The following is a 20,490-nucleotide window of genomic DNA, read 5'->3' as shown; positions in this document are numbered from 1 at the left end:
TCTGGGTATGTCCAGAAATGACACCTTGATCAGTGCACCTCATAAGGCTCAGGTGCACGCTGCAGAGATGGTGCCTCTTAGAAATAAGAGACCCCGTACTCCATCATCATCTCCACCTATATCCCCACATCATAGTAGGGTTCCCAAGAGAGGAAATAGCAGGTCTCTTGAGGATCTGCCTAGTTCCTCTTTGAAACAAAGACCAAGACCAAGTCTTTCCAGACCAGCCCAATCCAAGTCCAAAACGTAAAAAAAAAAAAAAAAAAAAAAAAAAAAATCTAATAGTAAAATAATGGCGTCTATGTCGGTGGAACATAAGAGGTTTCCATTCAAACTGAGAACAGGTCGGGTCCTTTTCAAGGGAGCATAATTTAGCTGCCCTTTGTTTGCAAGAGACCTAAACTTGGTAATGTTTCTCCTAATTGTGGACAAAACTTTATTTTCACAGATCTCCACCACCTGTAGGTGAACGTCGTCATGGTGGTACATGTATTATTGCGGCCAAGTCATTACCACAAAAAGTTATCAAATTAGACTCCATACTGCAAGCTTGTGCAACACAGATTTTCATCAATAAATGGGTCACTCTGTGCTCTCTTTATCTAGAAACCTGGCCTAGAAACTCGATTGGTGGACAGAGCTGGCAATCCAAGACAATTAGAGGTTGAAGATTTGCAATCACTTTTAGACCAACTACCAATCAGCCTTTCATTCTGATGGGGGATTTTAATAAAGCAAAACATACTTTGTGGGGGGAAGGTAGGTGTGATCACCGTGGTCTTATAATTGAAAGATTAATAGATTGCAATGATGTAGTTTTAATGAACGACGGTTCTCTACAAGGTTTGATGTAGCCCACAACTCTAGTTCAGCAATTGATCTTACAATATGTTCGTCGTCATACGAATTAGACTATAAGTGGTCAGTGGATGAAAACTCTATGGGAGCGACCCACTATCCATCCATCTAAGTATGTACAAAATACACCCTCCCCATCTTTACCCAAGTGGAAGATAAGGAGGCAGATGGCAGCTGTATGAAAAAATCTACCAAAGTCAATCGTAAGGCCAATGAATTTCCTTGCCCCTCAGCTGCCTACGAAGATCTCGCTAGTATAATGTTTGGAGGGGCAATGATGTCAATTCTAAAAACATCAGGGAAACCCCTCGTCGTCCACTGGTACCTTGGTGGAATAATAAATGTGCCTTGAGTAGGGAAAATTGCAGGAGCCATAGTTACAAGCGATATCGAAGGCGTCCTGTCTTAGTTAATAGAATAATATACAAGAGAAACCTCGCCAAACAAAAGCAAGTCTTTAAAGAAGCAAGGAGGGAATCCTTCATCAAGTACATATCAGAATTAAAGTATAACTCGCCACTTTCTCTGGTTTGGGATAGAATCCGTAAATTACTAGGGAAAGTTTTCCCCTGCTCCTTTACCTATTTTGAAAATCAACTTGGTAGTTATATCGGATGCAAGAGAGGTGGCAGAGGCCTTTGCTCGGCACTTTTCAAGCATTTCAAGCCCAGTCACTACTCCCCTGAATTTCGCAATATTAGAAAAACGACTATAGTTAATCCGCCTGTTTGTTCAAATTCTGAGGATATAACCTTCCATTTAGTATTGTCGAATTCGAATATGCCTCATCTTTGTCCTCTCCAACATCACCTGGAGAAGATGATATTATTTATGCAATGATTTCTCACTTACCTCTGGATTGTCAAAAAAATTCTTTGTCGATGTTTTAAACGAATTCTGGTGCTCAGGGACTTCTATAAAGTGTGGAAAAAACTCTGTTATAGTTCCTTTTGTTAAAACCCGGAAAGGACCCTAGTCATCCCAAAAGTTATAGGCCTATTGCTCTTACCAGCTGTGTCTTTAAGATTTATGAACGAATAGTGAATTTCGTCTGATATGGTTATTAGAAACAAAGAACCTGTTGTCGAGAGGCAGTTGGCTTCGCAAGAATAGAAGTACATTGGATCCCTTATTATGTCTCACACGTGAGATTCAGAATGCTTTTGCAGTCCAAAATCAAACAATTGCCGTGTTCTTTGATCTGGAAAAAGCATTTGATACTACTTGGAGGGTTGGTATTTTAATGCAGCTGGTTGAATGGCGTATTGGTGGCAATATGTTTAATTTTGCCAAAGACTTCCTGTCTGACCGGTACCTTAAAGTTAGAATTGGCTCTACCTCTCATCAGTATCTTCAGGAAGAAGGCATTCCACAAGGGAGTGTGCTTAGTCCAACCTTTTTTTAATATTGCCATTAATGGTTTACTTGAACATCTCCCTGTTGGAGTAACTGGTCAAGCATTCGCGGATGATATTGTTATCGTCTGTAGTAGAGCTACTGCAGTTGAAGCTTGTACTAAAGTTCAGTTTGCAATTAATGCTGCTACTTCCTGGGCTAATGGTAAAGGTTTCAAATTTTCTGCAGAAAAAACTAAAGCTATACGTTTTTGCAGAACACGAAGAAGGGAAGAGATTCCAACCTTATTTTTAGAAGGTTCTATCTTGCTTTATGAAGATAAAGTCAAATATTTAGGAATTATTTTGACAAAAAAATTGACTTTTGCTGAACATATAAATGAGACTGGTAGTAAATGTTAAACAGCGGTGCAAATATTCTTAAAGTTGTTAGTAACCTGAATTTTGGAGCAGACCGTACTACTTGATTAGAATTTATCAGCACTATGCTTGAGTAAGATTGATTATGGATCTCAGGTTTATGCTCTGCATGTAAGACCTTGTTAGGTAAGCTGGATGTAGTACACAATATGGCATTGCGTATTTGTACAGGTGCTTTTAAAACGTCTCCTGTTGAGAGCCTTTATGTAGACTGGTTTTCTTCCTCTTTTCATTCGGAGGGAGGAACAAGGTCTCCGATATTTGTCAAGAGCACTAACCTCTCAATCTAATCCAAATTTTAAGTATATAAAACATCCTGTTGACAGAGAGCACCAACTAAACCTACATTGCCTAAGCCCTTGAAGTTAGATTAAACATAAGTGCGAGAGAGGTAGGCCTTATTCCTCCACTGGTTATGGGAAACTACATTTTCTAAAATTATTCCCTCCTTGGTGTAGGCCTCCTTTAGATATTTGCCAAGTTAGAGACAACAAAAAGATCAGCTCAAGTGTTCAGCTTAAAAGTAGCTTCTTGGCCCATGTTTCTGAGCATAGTAACTCGATTGCTGTATATACAGATGGATCAAAATCAGCAAATGGAGTTGGATGTTCTGTCATCGTCGGTGAGAAGAGAACAATTACAAAAAAGCCTCCCTATTAAATTCTCAATTTTTTAATGCAGAGATTTTGCTATTTTAGCGTTTTGAAATTTATTTTTAGTAGGCAGGTAGCACTGGGGACTCTTATATTATTTATTGTGATTCCCAGAGTTCACCTAGCTGCACTCCAGAAGTTGACGCCATCCTAATCAACTCGTCCAAGAGGTGCAGGATTGGCTGGTCCTGCATTCTCGAAAACGCATCGGTGTGAAGTTTTGTTGGGTTCCCTCGCATGTGGGAATTCGTGGTAACGAGCTGGCTGATACAGCCGCTAAGCAGGCAGCTTCCTCCCGGGCTTCCCACTCTGTGAGGGTTCCCTGTGAAGATTTTAAACTTTTTATTAAATCATTTTGTTAGGACTAAGTGGCATAATCACTGGTCCAACTTGAATAGTAATTTAAAGCTGAAATCGATCAGACCTTCTGTTCATCCCTGGTTCACCTTCTGTTGGGATGAATAGAAGACTAGTATAGTTTTAACACGCCTGCGTATAGGGCATACTTTTTTTTTTTAACTCACCGGTATCTTTTAACTAGTGGAGCAGAGAGGCAGGTTCCTCAATGCTCCAATTGTAATGTTGGCATTACAGTGAGGCATATATTTATTGACTGTCCTCTTTATTTTAATCATAGGACGTCGGTTTGGTTTCACCAACAAACCTTTATCAGATATTTTAGGAGAGGGTGCTCCGTAGAAGAGATTTTTAAATTCTTAAGGAAATCCATTTGTTTTATGATATTTAATTGAGTATTTTAATATGAAGTGTATTTTAATAATTTGGATTAATTATGTATACCTTTTTTAGTAAATATATCTTGTTGATATATATGCGCTGAATGGCCTTTGGCTCCGGCGCGTGGCAAATGGCCACAAAATTTATAAATTCAAATTCAAATTCCTTTTAAGGCTGTTAAAACATTTTCCTCCCATGGTGAGAATCAAACATCCTATCCATACATTTCAAATGATCAAGAAACACCAGGTTTCATTAGTTTCCCTTCACTAAAGCTTATGGCACAATCTTTGTGTCATCTTCCTTTGTTATTTTTTGCTCCTAAAATGTTCCAGTTGTGGAAACTTGCGAGCAATGAACCCGCCAACATATGGCACTTCCTATGTTTTGTTCTTCAAACTTCTGGTCTTTGAAGTCATCATTTGATCAATCCCTATTAAATACTGGTAAGCAAATGAAATTGCTGATATACTGGATTCTTCCTGAAGGGAATTTCCTTCGTCTTCGAATGATGCGTCTTGCTTGTCAGAGACGTGGGAAATGAGGCGGATGTTACATGTTCACTGCTGCAGCTTTAACGCTGCTCTTTGAGCTTACAAGTGAGCTGTCTTTTCCTAAAGGTGGGCTCTGAGACGATGTTTAAATGCAACTGGAGATGGGTGCTGATCGTACGCTCCCATTTGACTTTTGCAACCAAAAAAATGCCCCAACCCAACCTGATTTAGTCTAATTTAGAGTATACGTCATGCCAAGTTTTTATTTTGCCATTTTCAGCAAGTAAGACAAAGGATAGAGTATTGTACTTTTCTTCACTTTCATTTCACTAGCGGTTCTATTCATGTCTTGAAAGATTTTGTCTTGCATTTACAGGTTTAGTCACGCAAGCATTTCTTTATGATTTTCTATCTGTTGGCAGTCGAAAATAAAACAAATCAAAACTATCTATCAACAAGCCGAATGAATGGCTTGTGAATTTTCCACCCTTTTCTTCAAATATCCTTGGTTATCGAAGTGATCAAAAGATTTATAAGTAGCTACTTTTGGACAGCAGTTGCGCGGCAAGTTTAACTTTCATTCGTTGCATATCTATAACAACATTGATATGTTTTTCAGAAAGTTTATATAAGCTGTCCAAAGATCACTTCATTCCTCTTTATTAACTCTCTAACTGGACCATTATGAGTGTATATACTACATACAGTTGCCTTAAAGTGTTCCTTTACCCCATCCCCTTATGTTTCATGAAAATGGTCTGGTAAACACAGCAATGAAGCCTGTTGTCTTTTAACGATGGATGTGAATGGTCGAGCTGTTGGATGCCAAGGCTCTCATTTTCTAATCACTACAGTAGACAATGTGTTAATGATATAAGAATAACAGTTTACATTACTAGTGAATTAAGTTGTTAAATATATAGAAAAATCGTATAATAACAAAATAATAAAAATAGCAATGGTGAAAATCATATTCAGTGCTTACTAACCATAATCGTCAACCTTTGTTCCATTCAGGTGTGGCTGCTGCAGGCGTTTGCCGGGATCATACTTTTGTTCCTGGGAGACCATATTTAGTGTCAATTTCATACCCTCACAATATTACTGTTTCTTTGTGGACGGCGACACAGCGATATTAGTGAGGGTGTGAAACAAGTTATTGAAGTCAAACTAACTGTTACAAATATCTCGTTCAATATTCAAAATTTCCCTCCACATGTGACCTAACAAAACATCAAGAAGAAATCATCAGTTGTATTTTCATTTTTATGAAAGTAAACTCCACGATGATCATTCGCAGAATAGTGAGGTTCATATGAGTTCATGATAACTATGGTAGTAGTTCGAGAATTCATCGGTTGTTAAAGACCACTTGACAAATGGAATTACAATGAATTATCCTGTGTAATGTAAATTAAGTGCTTTGTAAGGTATTTCACTTTTAATACTGAATATAAGTTTAGCAATTTGACCTTGCAAAACCAGATGCACCTTAAATGGGTAGATACATAGAAATAAGAGCTTGAATTGATTGCTTTTGCTTTCAGTATTCGTCAGGTTTTGATTTTATTTCTTTACATTTAACTTGAATGGCTAAATTTCTCCCCTCATTTGAGCTGGTCCTTGGTCATAATCATTGCTAAAAAGTAAAACACCCAAGCTTTTTGTAATTATATAATTATGAGTTTTCTTTATTAAAATCGGCTGGTTTCATAAAAGAATTATAGCACCTATCTAAACTATGTAGTAATACACAATTGTCATGTTCAGTTTTTTCACAACCATAATTTCATATTAGCCTTTGTTATAGGACTCAAGAAATACAGACTGATTGAAGCTATTTATCTTTTTTTTTTTTTTTTTTTTTTTTTTTTTTTTTTTTTTTTTTTTTTTTTTTTTTTTGGGGGGGTTTTTTTTTTTTTTTTTTTTTTTTTTTTTTTTCATTCTTATAAAATTCCTTACATTGAAAAAAAAAACCCCACAAGATTACCGAGTATAAATTGTTTACTTGTGAGTATTAATATAGTATTTTACTGAAACTTAAGTACTTTCAGGCTTTAATTGTGGCCCATTCTCAAGGAATATGGATAACGCCTTACTAGAGAGAAAAATTAAAGTCTACACGAATGTAGGTAACTACTACTGGAGGCACCATTGAAGTCTACAGAAATACGGATAGCTACTTACTGGAGGCAGCATTGAAGCCTCCATCAATGTAGATCACTACTTACTACTAGAGGGCAGCATTGAGGTCTCCAGGATATAGATCACTACTTACTGGAGGCAGCATTGAAGTCTCAAGGAAACAGAGATAACTACTTACTAAGAGGCAGCATTGAAGTCTCCAGGAACACATAACTACTTACTGGAGGCAGCATTGAAGTCTCCAGCAACATAGATCGCTATTTACTGGAGGCAGCATTGAAGTATCCAGGTAACAAAATATAAACTACCTTACTAAGAGGCAGCATTGCAAGTTCCTCCAGGAAAGAGTATAAACTAACTTAGTGGAGGCGGTAAACATTGGAGTCTACGGGAACATAGATACTCTACCTTACTGGAGGCAGCAATTGAAAATCCTTCCAGGTTCCACAGATAACTACTTCGGGTGGATGCAGCATTGAAGTCTCCAGGAAACACAGATAATACTTATAGAGGCAGCATGAAGTCTCCAGGACACAGGATAACTACGTTAGTGGAGCAGCAAGCATTGGAAGGTCCCAGGTCCCGAAAAGAGAATAACTAACTTACTGTTGGCAGCATTGAAGTCTCCAAGGTCAACATTATAACTTCTTAGTGGATGGCAGCATTGGAAGTCTCCAGGAAAACAGAAACACTTATAGAGGCAGCATTGAAAGTCTCCAGGTTCACAGCTAACTACTTATAGGAGACAGGATTGAAGTCCAAGGAAACAGAGATAACTAGCTTAGTGGAGGCAGCATTGAAGTTCCAGGTCACAGATAATACTTACTAGAGGCAGCATTGAAGTCTCCAGGTCACAGATAACTTATTAGATACAGCAATTGAAGTCTCAAGGAACAGAGATAAACTACTTAGTGGATGCCAGCATTGAAGTCTCCAGGTCACAGATAAACTACTTAGTGGAGACAGCATGAAATCTCCCAAAGGACAGATAACTACTTAGTGGAGGCAGCATGAAGTCTCCAGGAACACAGATAACTACTTACAAGAGGCAGCATTGAAGTCTCCAGGAACACAGATAACTACTTAGTGGAGACAGCATTGAAGTCTCCAGGAACACAGATAACTACTTACAAGAGGCAGCATTGAAGTCTCCAGGAACACAGATAACTACTTAGTGGAGGCAGCATTGAAGTCTCCAGGAACACAGATAACTACTTAGTGGAGGCAGCATTAGTCTCTCCAGGAAAATAGATAACTACTTAGTGGAGGCAGCATTGGAGTCACCAGGTCACAGATAACTACTTACTGGAAGCAGCATTGGAGTCTCTAGGGATGTAGATAACTACTTACTGGATGCAGCATTGAAGTTTCCAGGTATATAGACAACTTCTTACTGAGGCAGAATGGAGTCTCCAGGAATATGGATAACCTACTTTAAAGGAGGCAGCATTGGAGTCTCCAGGCACACAAGATAAGCAACTTAGTGGAGACAACATTGGAGTCTCCAGGTCACAGATAACTACTTAGTGGAGGCAGCATTGAAGTCTCCAGGGATAAATTAACTACTTACTAGAGGAAGCATTGGAGTCTCCAGGGATATAGATAACTACTTACTGGAGGCAGCATTGGAGTCTCCAGGGATATAGATAACTGCTTACTGGATGCAGCATTGGAGTTTCCAGGTCACAGATAACTACTTAGTAGAGGCAGCATTGGAGTCTCCAGGGATATAGATAACTACTAACTGGTTGCAACATTGGAGTCTCCAGGTCACAGATAACTACTTAGTGGAGGCAGCATTGGAGTCTCCAGGAACAGAGATAACTATTTAGTGGAGGCAGCATTGAAGTCTGCAGGTCACAGATAACTACTTACTAGAGGCAGCATTGGAGTCTCCAGGAACAGAGATAACTACTTACTGGAGGCAGCATTGAAGTCTCCAGGTCACAGATAACTACTTAGTGGAGACAGCATTGAAATCTCCAGGAACACAGATAACTACTTACTAGGGGCAGCATTGAAGTCTCCAGGTCACAGATAACTACTTAGTGGAGGCAGCATTGGAGTCTCCAGGAACACAGATAACTACTTACTGGAGGCAGCATTGAAGTCTCCAGGTCACAGATAACTACTTAGTGGAGGTAGCATTGAAGTCTCCGGGTCACAGATAACTACTTACTGGAGGCAGCATTGGAGTCTCCAGGAACAGAGATAACTACTTAGTGGAGGCAGCATTGAAGTCTCCAGGTCACAGATAACTACTTACTGGATGCAGCATTGAAGTCTCCAGGTCACAGATAACTTCTTACTGGAGGCAGCATTGGAGTCTCCAGGAACACATAACTACTTAGTGGAGGTTGCATTGAAGTCTCCAGGAACACAGATAACTACTTAGTGGATGCAGCATTGAAGTCTCCAGGTCACAGATAACTACTTAGTGGAGGCAGCATTGAAGTTTCCAGGAACAGAGATAACTACTTAGTGGAGGCAGCATTGAAGTCTCCAGGTCACAGATAACTACTTACAGGAGGCTGCATTGGAGTCTCCAGGAACAGAGATAACTACTTACTGGAGGCAGCATTGAAGTCTCCAGGTCACAGATAACTATATTGGAGCAGCATGAAATCTCCAGGAACAGAGATAACTACTTAGTGGAGGCAGCATTGAAGTCTCCAGGTCACAGATAATTACTTAGTGGAGACAGCATTGAAATCTCCAGGAACAGAGATAACTACTTAGTGGAGGCAGCATTGAAGTCTCCAGGTCACAGATAACTACTTAGTGGAGGCAGCATTGAAGTCTCCAGGTCACAGGAGACTTCAATGCTGCCTCCATTAAGTAGTCATCTACATCCCTTATAAACTTATAATAGTTTGTAATGGATTTCATTGCTTCGAAAGGAAAATTAAGCTTGGTGAAAGGCCAGTCAGATCAAATTTATCAGAAAATGTAATAAGTTAATCATTTGTAGAAACCTTTTGGCTACCACATCAAGGGCAACACTAAATTCTGTTAGACCTAAGTACTGCTGCTTTCTAATCATGAGGAGAATGAATGAGTTAGGTGCTATGACCAAAGTAAAACCCCCTCCCAAAAAATTTAAGAACAAGAAACAAGATATTAGAATATCAAGGGTTGACCATTAAGCAAAGGCGAACAGAACTTATTAGACTGCAGTTCGAGAGCATTGTAAAAGAGGGGAAAGAATGGTCATGTGACCTTTGAAATTTTAGGACTACTGATTTTTCCACACAACATCTCGTGAGGAGTAACCTTGGAGTTTGCATTGGAGGATCGGTAAGGGACCGGGGGTGGGGGTGGCGGCTGGAGAATCAGTAATGGGGGTGGGGGAGCCGTTGGTTGAACGGACTCTCATTTAATATGATCCTAACGATAAGGAAAGAAAAATTCGACACTGATGCTCTAATCAGGGAAGGATCAGGATAATACAAAGCTCCAATTACTGGAATCAGGAACAGTGATTGTTAAACATGAAAAAGAATGAATAACAATTATAGTGGATGTAGCTAAATGAACTGCGTGTTCCCTTCAAGATTAGTTTGGTGCATATTTTCACAAAAAAAAAAAAAAATCAAATTCAGTTTTAATTATAATTTTATTAAAAATAAAATTAATGGACAAGGACACAACAATAGCAATATGTATCTTGAATCCATTAAACTGACAAATCCAAGGGATTATAAATAGTCGACAAATTCGAGACTGAAGCGACAAGAAATCCAGTCACGAATCCCACGAGACGACTGAAATGAAAACTCGTATCGACTGTAAACTATTCCTTTTCATCCACTCTTGGGTTAGTATATAAGGACCATCAGGGTGGTTAAGGTGTGTCGTTACTCGGATGACTCGAGTTAAATACTGGCCAGAGAAATTTCCATCTAGGCTACTCTGGTGAGAAGTGGCTCGAATAAAAAACAAGTATGAGTGACAACACACTGGGTACATTAGTTCCTTTATACATCTGGTGGTCTATAATTTTCCCCCAAAAACCTTTTATATCGTAACCTGTCAATGCCTATCATAGTTGCCTTTATGAAATTATATATATAGGTCTTGGTATTTGCGGTTTATAATTTCATTACTTTACAAATAGATGGATTGTGCAAATCCAAAGCGTATTTCCATTCATATAACGTTCTGAAATTGACACCTAATACTGATCTATCATGAACAAAAGTAGGATCCCAACAAGCGCCTGCACAGCCCCACCTGAATGGAACAAAGGTTGACGATTATGGTTAATGAGGACTGAATATGATTTTTACCATTGCTATTTTTATTGCTCTGTTACTATACTATTTTCCTATTTGTTTAACGACGACTCAGTTCACTGGTAATGTGAACTATTATTCGTATATCATTAACATATTGTCTACAGTAGTGATTAGAAAATATGAACATTGACATCCAATAGCTCGACCATTCACATCCGTCGTTACAAGACAAACAGGCTTCATTGCTGTGTTACCAGACCATTATCATGAAACAGAAGGGGATGGGGTAATGGAACACTTTGAGGCAACTGTACCATCCGGCAATAGGAATCCATGGTCAAAAGAATTATTTCTAAAAAGCTTAACTAGATGTTGAGCATCCGCAAACACGTATAGTATTTGCTGTTGTCCATTGGATTAATAAAGAACCTTCCTCGTGGTAGCCTAAGGCGAAGTTGAGGTGACGTCACACGCTCTACCTGGCAGAAGCTTATTTTGGGTCAGCGCTGACAAGATCACCTATACTCTTTGGACCTTGAGTTACAATATTAACAAAATAGTAAATGAAAGAACAAAGCTTTTCACAATGAAACTTAGCACAAATGATTAACAAAATCATTCGTCATTGCGGTGATACGCAGCTAACTTGATGTAGAGGGAGGTAGCGTTTATAATTTTTAGGAATAATGAATGAATGATTTTAAGTTATCGTGCGTCGTGGTATTGTTGAGGAGAGAAGAGGGGACAGTAAAATCTTTACTATAATATGTACGTAAAAGCAGTACTAATTTACATAAAAAAATATTTCACAATAAATTTAACAATGATAAAACATGAAAACAAATGCAACACGAAAAAAAAAAAAAAAGCTTGCTCGAGTCAGTGTTCGGTGCGTTGAGAGAGAGAGAGAGAGATTACCATTGACTTATTAGCTGATCTGGGATGATTATTCCCCCATTTCTTTCACTTACACTCGATCTGCCTAAATCACTTTGATTTTTTTACGGTAAAATACCAATCTAGTGATAATTGCTTTTTATGACTAAAAGTAGCTCAGCTCTGTGATAAACAAACTGGCGCCGCTTTCAGCTTCTGCATGCCTTCGATTGTTTGTTTAAACGGCTTCCTTGTGAAGTTATTTGGTTTCTCTTTCCTTTTCTTGCATTCTTGACTTATTACTTAGTTGTTTGTAAAATCCTCATGTTTGTTTTAAAAGTCTGCCGTTTGCCAACAGTAAGTTGATGTATTGTGGCATAATTAATCTATTTCGTGCACTTAAGAATCAAGTGTAAACACGTTGATTACTCTCTCTCTCTCTCTCTCAGACACAATCGGACACACACACTATCAATTCCTTTAATATTATTATCTTTGTACCTAATATGAATAAAATGTATTTTGTTATCAACCTTTGCATACTGCAATCAGTTCGGTTTGCTCAAGCGGGTTCCCGTCTCTCCTCCCTCCATTCCCCAGCCCGCCGCACCATTTTTACCAAACAGTTCGTAAATCGTACAGGGAAAAAATAAAATTTTGAAAATTTTAATTCATATAACGTACTGTTTCATTACTTTACACTCTTGATTTAACATTTGAACACATTAATAATAGAAAAAATGTGAAAAGGGGGACTTTTTGGGTTGGCTGGAACGAATTATCCAGATTCCCTTTATTTCTTATGGGGATATTTGTTTCATATTTCGAACACATCGTACTTCGAACAGCCTTCTGGAACGGATTAAGTTCGAAATACGAGGTACTACTGTATAGTGGTTTTCTACTTTTAATATAGGTAATGGTTCTGGCCGATATCTACCCTGCAGATTATTTTTTTCCAGATTTCTTTGTCTTGAGTTTTAGAATTTATATTAATATATTTTTTCCATGAATTTCTTTTGGCTATTTTGAATATTCTTTTCTGCTTTGCTTTAGCTCTCAAATATGCAATTCTATTGGCATCACCTTTATGTCTCGGATATCTTCTAAAGCATGTTCTCGTTATCTTCCTTGCTGCTTTACATTCCTCGTTCCACCAGGGTACCAGTGGTCTAGTCGGGTTGCCTGAAGTAACTGGAATAATTTCATTTGCTTTATCTATTGTTTTTACTAGAAGTTCATAAGCAGCTATGTGGTTTGTAAACTCTGATAGTTTTTTGTTAATCATAGTTTTCTCTTTATATAAATTCCAATTTGCTTCCTCCATTTTCCTCTTCGGTATATATGTTATATTAGTATTACTTTTCAACTCAATTTGTATTGGCCAGAGGTCACTCCCAAATAAATTATTATTTATTTCCAACTGAAGTCTGTGGCAATTTCTGGGAAACATAAAGTGATGTCTATTGCAGATATGGTATTATGATAAACATCAAATCTTGTTGGAGAACCATCATTTAAAATAATTAAATTTTTATCTATAAAATCTAGGAGAGTATTTCCTCTCCTGTCAGATGATGTACTTCCCCACATGGGATGTTTGACGTTGAAGTCACCTACTAATAAGTAAGGTTTTGATAGTTGTTCTATTAGATTTTCTAAATCTTCCACTTGTAATGGTCTATTATTTCCAAGATGATCTATTAAGCGACTTTCTAAAGACGGTTCCATATATATTGAGCATATTATTTTTTTTCCAGGAATACTTGGACTGCACATGCCTGTATTATCGAGTTAATCCTAACAGGTTGGCATTTGATTGAAGAATGCGTTATGATTGCAGTTCCTCCTTGACTTGTGTCATTTAAAATTTGTGTTGATTTCCACACTTTATAATTTATGCCAGCATTGAGAACATTGTTACCTATTTTAGTTTCCTGTAAGCAACTGATATTTGCATTACATTCCCTAATTAATGATTTTAAGTTTTCATTATTTGATACGTATCCTCTAATATTCCACTGTAAAATAGACATTTTTAAGAAGGTTTTGGGTTTTGTTTTACTATCTTTATTTGTTTTCCTGAACTTTGTATTTTATTGAAGTTGTATAATTTTGCTGTACTTTGTTCTTCTTTTGGTGGGTGATGTATTTCTGCTATTGCTTTCTTTGTTGGCTGAAGAGTCTCAGATGTTCTTTTTATTAGAGGTGCATTTAAATGGCTTCTGATCTTGGGTTCTATTTCAATACTTCAATTTTTATCTGATATTTTAACTTTCTCTCTTATTTGGGTTTCTTTTTTTTCATTTTTTGTTTGCAAGCAATTTTCGTTGACTTTGTCTTCTCGGTATTCATTTTTTTCCATATAGATGTTTGGTCTTACTGATTGTATAATTTGTTTTTTGGATTTGGGTGGGGTTGTTTCAAGTACGTAGTCTTTTTTTTGTCTTTTGACTTTTCTCTTGTATTTTGCTTGTCCTCCAAATTCATCATGTCTTCATGCATTACTGGTGTTGGTAATATATTATATAGATTTGTGTTACTTAAATGTTCTGCAGCTTCTGGGCTTGAATTTTGGGCCTTTATATTATGAGTATTTTCTGTGTGATTTATACTGTATAATTTTGTAGGGATTTGGTTTTGCACTTCTTTATTTACTACCCCTTTATATGTGTTTTTCCTTGCTGGATCTTGTAAATCTCTTACCTTTAGTTTTATCTTGGCTTCTCTTATTGACATTCCACTTCTTTCTTGTAAGAATTTTAGTTCAGTGTTGTACAGGTAATATGCGCATTCCTTTGACCTTGAGTGGTGATTCTGACCACAATTTATGCAATTTGGGTTTTCACAGTCCCATTTTGTTGTGTGGTTGTATGATCCACAACATGCACATCTTGGAAGTTCTCCACAATTTTTATTTGAATGGCCATATTTACTACATGATTTGCATTGTAGTGGTTTAGGGATATATGGTCTTAACTCTCTCGGCTGCCCTAATATTTTAATTGTTAAAGGGAGTTAGTTTCCTTCAAATTTCAGTTTAGCTATTTGTATATTTATTTTTGAATTTTTCCTACTTGGGATATCATAGATGTCACAATCTTCAATGTTTTTGTATCTTTTCTTAAGTGAGTCCATCAAAATATTTTTATCTATTAATTCGTCTTCATTATTTGGCAGGATTATAGTACCACAAATACTATTAAGTTTATTATGCTTGGTGACTTTTATTTTTGTGTTATCTATGTTCTTAATTTGTAAGTAATTTTCTGATTGTGCTTTATCCATGTATTTGTTTGTGTTTGACGAAATTTCATTTTTTCTGTTTGGTATCTGGTCAGTAAATAATTTTCTTATTTTAAATTTTAAATTTGGTTTTCACTTTCTATTGTCAAAAATCTTGGCTAACTGTACTTTCCAAAAAGTGATTCAAATAAAGCTAGGGAAGGGCTAGGCTGGAATTTTCTTTTGATAAATCTTTTAGGCCTAATAAAAGGCTCCATGGTTGGTATATTTTGGGTTAAAGTGTCTAAAAGGGTGTCCTTGTTCGTTTCCAGGGTCAGATGAGAATTTAGTGTCAAAGGGTCACATTTTCCAAGTGTCTGGGTTCCATAGTCTATTTCCATTTTTTCTTTTTATTTTTGAAATTACAGAGAAACCACCTGCAAGTCACGGAAAAAACTGGGTCTCCTCTCAAAGACTTCCCCTTCACCAAAGACACATAGCAGAGACCAACTCCCATTTGTCCGCTCCTTACCCTACCCCGAAGGGATCGCTCTATCTTAACATGATTGGCTCAAGTTTAAGCGAAACCCGCTTGATAGGACCGAGGGCATAGCTAGTATGCAATCATCCCCACTCATGTTATTTTAGAGGGCAATCCGGATAGATTGCCGAGAGTCCTACCGTGGAGACTATACCTCTCCGGATTCTGTAGGTAAGTCCCCACAGGTAGTCCCGCCCCAATAAATATTGATGTAGAATTACATCAATATCCTCAGGGTCCAAACATATTCGAGCGGCGGACCAAACCACTATAGTCCCTGCCATTTGGATCAAGGTAAAGCCTAAGTTCAGAGACCCAGCTCCCACCTAACCTGCACGAGGGTTTTAGTGAAGAGAAGGAGGACAGCTAGGGGGAGCAACTGAGTGATAGAAAGTAAGAGATTGGAAGATGATCAAGTAAGAGAAAAATTGAGACACTTAGATTCAGACTAGGAGATAATTCCCCCAGTTCGAAAGCCCTCTTGCCCGCTACGCAGTTTCAACCATAGGTTGGAAATGCGTAACTCCGTCAAGGCAGTCTCAATTTAAGAGGGTATATACCGATGTGGATGTTAATGAATTTAGGTGGTAAATTCTTTAAGGAATATAATAGCGTATTTTCTTGTGAGAAAAAGGAGTGGAGTGTTCCTGGCATGAGCTGGAAATAAAGCTTGTTAACAACATAGTTAATTTGTGGCATGTGCGTGACCAGAGGGGTTTTGCTCACTCACTGTCAATAACCCACTGCTTTTCTTTGGCCATTGTAGAGTATAAGTGGTCCCAGAGGTTGTAGTTATGCAGTATGTTTTTCGCTGTGTTATGACAATTACAAGTGTCTACGTGTATTTACAGTGAGTGTGTAAAAAAATGTTGCTGGTAGTTGTGAGAAGCCTGATAAATTAAATTTGTTGCAGACATGTTCATATGAACTACTCTAGGTACACTGAAGAAGGGAGGCAGTCAGGAATCTTCTAGGTAATCCTTCAATATTTCCCAGGAGTGCTCCCTTTATGTGGAAGCTACCTATCTAAAACTTGGAGAAGTTGCCAGGTACAATATTTGCTACCAGTCTTCAGTAAGACTTCCAGGGAGGGGGTAAACATCGCAGCAGGAGGAGCGAGAGATGTGTATTTCTGGTGATACAAGTTCACTCTCGACGTGGTTCGGAAGTCACGTAAAGCCGTTGGTCCCGTTGCTGAATAACCAGTGGTTCCATGCAACGTAAAAACACCATACAAACAAACAAAATACATTTGTCAGGAGTCAAGTTCTTTCACCCTCAAGATTTGTGATTCCCGTTCATTGGGTGAGTGGGGTGTGGATAATGTGGATACAATTGAAGAGATATTTCCCAAGTGTGGCATTTGTTATTAGGATGCTGGGTATAGATCAGTTATGGCAATCCCAACTTATGGCCCTCACCCAATGCCACTTGTGACTGGTGCAAGGTACCTGTAAATGTTTAGGTGTCAGATGAAGCAAATGTGTGCTTTCCAATCTGCCAGTGTGGTTTTGAAGGCTCACTTGTGCACGTGTCTGGTGCTTTTTAACTGCTGTTGTAGTGGCCTGTCACTAATGGGCATAAATCGTGGTTTCTGAATAGGGATTGTTGTACTTTTCGGAAAATTTTTTCACCCTAATTGTTTGTAGTACAACTTTATGTGCAGTCTTCTTTCCTTACACTTACACCCAAAGAAAGTCCATGCTTGATGTTTGTCACTGGCGTTAGTATCAGAGTTTTTTTGGAAATCTGTCAAGCTGTTGAGTACCATAGCTTCTCCAAAAACAATGTTGGTGTTAACAGAAAAATATATGTCTTCAGGCAGACTTTTATTACAGGAAACTACATTTCCTCTACCCTTCCCCCTCAAACACTCAAACATCTATCAAGGTCAGTAAAGCTGATTTTTTACCTACCTCCCCTGGAGGACAGTGTTTTTCTCTGGGTACCTCTGTGATTTTTCAAAGCCCAATTGGTACACCTCTTTCATGAATCAAGGTACTTTCATCCCTAAGATTTGTTTGTTTCTTTTATCATCCTTCATCCTGCATTCCAAGTCTTAATTACAACAACAGGAGGAAGATGACAGCAGCTCTTGAGAATAAAGCAGGGCAAAGCTATTTTGTTTAGCATATTCCCTCAATAACTGGCAATCTTGCATAAGACTTGTCTCTGCTTTCAAGATTTTTATACGTAGTTCTGGGTATTGAACTTGAAAACTATTTGTGGTATGGAATCTATGAAAGTGTTTTGTTTGTTCTAAGGAAATCTGAAAGTTTTTGTACAATCTCTTGGACTGTTATAAAATGCTTCAACTTTTCATTTGGAGGAGGAGTTATTAAAGGTCTTAAAGAGACTGCAGTGGTATGGCACAGCCATTACCCAGTGGAAGGGTGGCCTTGCATGCTTGACCAACCTTTTGTTTTATGATAGTCTTGCGCTCAGTTCCTTGCCTGAAGACCCTTGAAATTGATTTTAGGGTGGTTGCAGGTGTACAGCTACTAGTTTTCTTGTATGGAAAGTAGCTTTGGCCCTTTTCTCTTGAGGAGAACCTGAATTGTTTCCATGGTTGCCTTTGATGTGATTGGTTCTTTACGACAGCTTTCTTTCCATTCAAGCACTCTTAGTATTTTACGCAACTTCTACTTCTCCGTGGCCATTAGGAAATTTTTTCTTATTCATTCTTTGGAAGAAATGAGACCTCATCTTTCCCTGTAAGAATGTGTGAGAAATTTCTTCAGTAGTTAATAATTGTTTGTCTGGTTTCATGAATAGAATTTACATTTCGTTTGTTCTACTCTCCCATATTTGATAATACTATTCACTTTTTGCCTCTGTGAGGTTTGATGGGCTTATGTCATTCCAGTTGTCCCGGAAAGTTTCAGATGAATAAATGTACTGGAATTTCATACTTGGTCTCGACTGCTTACTGTTTACAATGCCAGTCAACTGGAAGGTGGACTTGGCACTACCTCTTCTGTGTCATTTTGTTACCTCTCCATTGATTTGTAAGGGAGATGGTTTCATGCTCGTTGTAGCAACTGGGTTTTTTTTTTTTCAAGTCTGGTTAAGTGGAACTTCAGTTTTAGATATCAGTTGCAGGATGCCGACATATTTTTCTTTATGGATGCCCTCCCCGTGGCTAAATGGCGGTGGCTCTTTTCTCAGTTTTTCCATACTCGATGAGGTATGTGGTTGGGTATAAGCTGGTGAAGACAACTTGCACTTGGGTCTTGAATTTCCAGTTCTTTGTTCCATTCAAGCCTTGAACACCCCAGCCAGTGTTTGTGCTGGTTTTCCATAATTATACTACGTCCATTCACAAGGCTTGTAGTGGGGTGAATGGCGTGGAGTGAATCATCAGCCCTTGTTTATGAATTTTCTGCTTTCCGTTTTAACAATATTTTACTGAAACAGTTTTGGTCTAATATGGTTTAATGTGATAAATTGGTTTATGGCATTAGGTCTTGTCAGCTTTGCATCGCGATCCTGTCAGCTTGGTTTCTGAATGTCCATTCAGTCTATTTTTATAAGTGAAGACTTACAAGGCATGCTAAATGTTGAAAACTTTGTTTGTTCTAGCTTTCAGAGTAGGACCAATTAATTGTGGGAGTTAATTCTTCCCACAAATTGGCAATTTGTTTGCAATACATAAGTAGATATTAAAAGTATGAATATAGAAGGCAGAGATTTGTATCATTGTTGTCGTTACCCAGCCCTACATAATTTCTCTTGGCGAAGGGAAGTGATGGTTTAGAGGCCACTGGATGGTACCTGCCAATTTTTCCACAAAATATCCGCTTGTTACTAACAGAGTACTCTTGTATGAAAGTAGTTGGATTATGTATATTCAGGAAGTTTACAAAAAATTTGAATTTTGTAATTTCAAGGTGGGATCGAATAATGAATGATACAGGATGAAATGGTTATTTCACGTTGTAAGAGTTTTAATGGAGGGATAGTTTACTTTTTAAGAGTAAGGGGGGTTGGTTTTCTATTTTATCCTGATATTTCAAATGATCAGATTGATGAATGAGCCTTCGCTATATGCTTCATTGTCTTATTTCTTTAAAAAATTAAATTTTTCTGTGATTTCAGGATTGATGAGCAGATTAGTTTGAAAACTTGTTGCTGTAAAAATGAAGTTAAGTGGCACATAAATGATTCATTCTGCTGCCCAAGAGAGCTCGAGAGTCGACGCCCCCCAAGAGCTCGAGAGTTGAATTGCACTATATATTTTTCCACCATATGACGTGGGATTAAATATTATTCCGTCGGAATAAGGCGCTTGAGACAATTCCTCACCCATATATATTTTTTAAGCAATATGCTGCCAAGTTATTTTGTATCACTAACGCTACTACTGAAACATTTGTCAGTTTCCCAAACTTTCAGATGAAGGGTGACTTTCCTGCTGCAAGATGGAGTAGCAGTTTATGTACCGTGCGTTTGTAAATGTCACCATCTCAAGACCCAGCCTTGAGGTTGTGACATTTCTAAAAACGCACGGTAGATATATACTTGTGCAACTCCATCGTGCAGCAGAAAAGTCACCCAGTACCTGAAGGTGGGATAATAAAACACCAACGTTTCTCAAATAGTGCCATTGACAAGAGTGATACAAAATTACCTCTGACAATTGCATAATGATTTATATTTATTGATGAAGAATTAAGAGATAATTTGTGTATGTTATACTAAATTGAAGTTTCTTTAATACCTTTCATAAGAATATATTAATTTATTAATATGTCATTGCAGTATAAATAGATTGAGACGGAAATGGGGTTCCTCGTTAAGGATAGTTTTATTTTTTTTCTATTTTCCACGGTAACTTTTTTCTGAAAGCCGTTCTTAAGCCAACAATCCATGAAGCAAATTGGATTTCGTGAATAATAATGAAAGATTTGTACAGAGATAAAACCATATCTCCACAATAATTGCTGG

The 20,490-nt window shown here is 37.8% G+C and overlaps 1 long non-coding RNA gene across 2 annotated transcripts in view; it reads left to right on the top strand.

Annotated features, from left to right (window-relative positions):
- The window catches only part of LOC135225449 (uncharacterized), a 34,512-nt gene extending 14,267 nt beyond the window's left edge, over nucleotides 1-20,245 (top strand). For both annotated transcript variants that reach the window (XR_010316964.1, XR_010316963.1), the window contains exon 3: nucleotides 19,642-20,245. This is a non-coding gene — a long non-coding RNA (uncharacterized LOC135225449). The remainder of the gene's footprint in view (nucleotides 1-19,641) is intronic.
- Nucleotides 20,246-20,490: the final 245 nt, after the last annotated feature.

The sequence above is a fragment of the Macrobrachium nipponense genome, chromosome 13, assembly GCF_015104395.2.
Source record: "Macrobrachium nipponense isolate FS-2020 chromosome 13, ASM1510439v2, whole genome shotgun sequence".
NCBI classification, from domain to species: Eukaryota; Metazoa; Arthropoda; class Malacostraca; order Decapoda; family Palaemonidae; genus Macrobrachium; species Macrobrachium nipponense.
Note: the sequence above shows the minus strand (reverse complement) of the source record. Positions and strands in the feature narration are given on the sequence as shown.